The 2,170-nt window shown below is 31.3% G+C and overlaps 1 long non-coding RNA gene across 1 annotated transcript; it reads right to left on the bottom strand.

Annotated features, from left to right (window-relative positions):
* Positions 1–315: 315 nt before the first annotated feature.
* Positions 316–1,213, bottom strand: LOC150032847 (uncharacterized). The gene is made up of 2 exons (XR_016524363.1): positions 659–1,213; positions 316–552 (listed from the first exon to the last, which is right to left on the bottom strand). It is a non-coding gene; the product is annotated as an uncharacterized LOC150032847 (long non-coding RNA).
* Between the last annotated feature and the right edge of the window lie 957 nt (positions 1,214–2,170).

Here is a 2,170-nt window from a genome sequence, read left to right as displayed (position 1 = left end):
CAAATGTAGTTCTAAGATTTCTGAGCATCTATTGGTACCTAATTTTCTTATGTTTGTCTGTTTTCCCTTAATACATTCCACACAAACGTCAAAATTACTTAAATCAAGGGAATTAAGAATTCCATCTAACACAAGTCTCTAAATTCTCTGTTTAGATATGTGACTTAAACATTTGTGTCATAACATAGTGGAATTCTCATTTAATTTACGTTTTGTACCACATAAATTAGATAATAGAATCTTGTTAAATAAAGCAAATGAATCAAGCATATATAGATTATCAATTAAAGAACTTGTATCAATAAGCTTGGAATCTTGAAAACGACTAACTTTATTATTTCCAAAAGAACAAAAAAAACCAAATTTGTCCAAACTGGAAAAAGAAACTAAATATCTTTTAAATGACAGTACAACAAAAGTCTCATTCAAATCCAAATAACCAATTTTTAACAGTAATCTTAAATTTCCAATAGTTTCAACTGTGACTACTTTTCCATTACCCATATAGATGTATCTTTTAGCATCACTTGGTGGCCGACTCCACAGGCAACCCTGCATTGATATACTTATGTGAGTAGTAGCACCTGAATTACCCACCAAGTATTTATATGTATAGAAGCTAAATTAACTTCAGAACAAACCAAAGTAAGAACTTTACCCTTTTTTACACGCCACTTGGCGTACTTGGGACAATTTTTCTTGAAGTAACCTTTCTTTTTGCAGAAAAAACAAGAATGTTTAGTAGCCTGTTTGTTGCTCTTATTCTTTTGAGATGTCCCTTCTGCAGCACCCGTAGATTTCCTTTTCTTCTTATCACGAGAGTTAATTCCCAAATGAGCACTTTCTATCCTTTCTCTCTTAATCCTATCTTCTTCTTGCACACATTGTTAGATAAACTCATTAATACTCCATTTATCGTTCTCGTTCTGAGTATTATAGTTTATCTTAAACTGGGTGAATTGTGCAGGAAGACAGATAAGGTATGAGTAAATTTTCATTTATCTCGATATCAAGTGCCTTTAGTTTACCTGCGAGATTGGACATTTTCATAATAGAAGTCAAAAGACTACGCAAGTTCGCCACCAACTGTAGCAGCACCGTCCGTTAAAATTTGCCCTTTTTAGTGTAATTTTTTCTATCCCTCTGTGTAAATAACCCAATATTGGTTCACAGTCAATAACATCTTCACCATCTAAAGTAAATTATTAGACCCACACGAGGTTTGTGAATATGTGATTGTTTGATAATAAGCAAGGAATGTTCGTCTTTTGATTAATTTGGTACTTATTCTTATGAACTTTGCTTCTCCTTTTTCAGTTTGAGCAAGGAACTTATTGCCATTTTCACTTTCTGTGATAACACCCGAAAAGACTCTGGAATGGAGTGCCTAATGATCATCAGACAAATGCGATTTGACCGTTCTCAATTCTCTATATTAGAGTATTCGATTCCTTAGTAGAAGTAGGTTTATCGATCCTTAATGTAAGGTCCAAATCTATATACTTGAGAAATATCTCTAGACTTTCTTTTCAAATCTTGAAGTTCGATCCATTCAACTTAGGAATTGAACTCAGATTTACAGATATTTGAGTAAGACCAACTGAAACAATAAACAGCAAAACATATATTTACAATTAAAAAATAAAAAAATTAATTTCATATATGTGGTGGGCCCCTCAAGATACCAAGTACAATATTGATGTCCAGTCTTTGGGCAAAAACACCAACTGTAAATGGTACTCTCAATGCAGTACTCAAAGTACCGTCAATAAACTCTGTAAAAAAAATAGTCTTTATTTGGTTCGACTATTTTTCACATGATCAATCCTTATAATTGTCACCTACTCAATACCACATGCATACCCACAATTTGGCCAAATGATTATCTTCCTTTGAGATGATAATTATTGCATTAATTCATGAATATGCACATCTTATATTTCATAATTAAGTTAACTTAGATAACATAGGCTACTTCGGTAATATATTATTTTGTCCAATCCAATAAAAAATATAAGACACAATAATATAAAAATATTATTATACAAAAAAAAAAAAAAATCATGGAAAAAGACACACCAAATAGTCTTTACCAAAATTCAGTGAATTTGCATACACATAATACAACTAAAGTGAATATCACCAAATATCATTAATGAAATTTAAATTT

Source organism: Benincasa hispida, chromosome 11, assembly GCF_027475165.1.
Source record: "Benincasa hispida cultivar pf3 chromosome 11, pf3_genome.v1.1, whole genome shotgun sequence".
In the NCBI taxonomy this organism is placed as follows: Eukaryota; Viridiplantae; Streptophyta; class Magnoliopsida; order Cucurbitales; family Cucurbitaceae; genus Benincasa; species Benincasa hispida.
The sequence above is the reverse complement of the archived record's forward strand: the minus strand, read 5'-3'. Positions and strand labels throughout refer to the sequence as shown.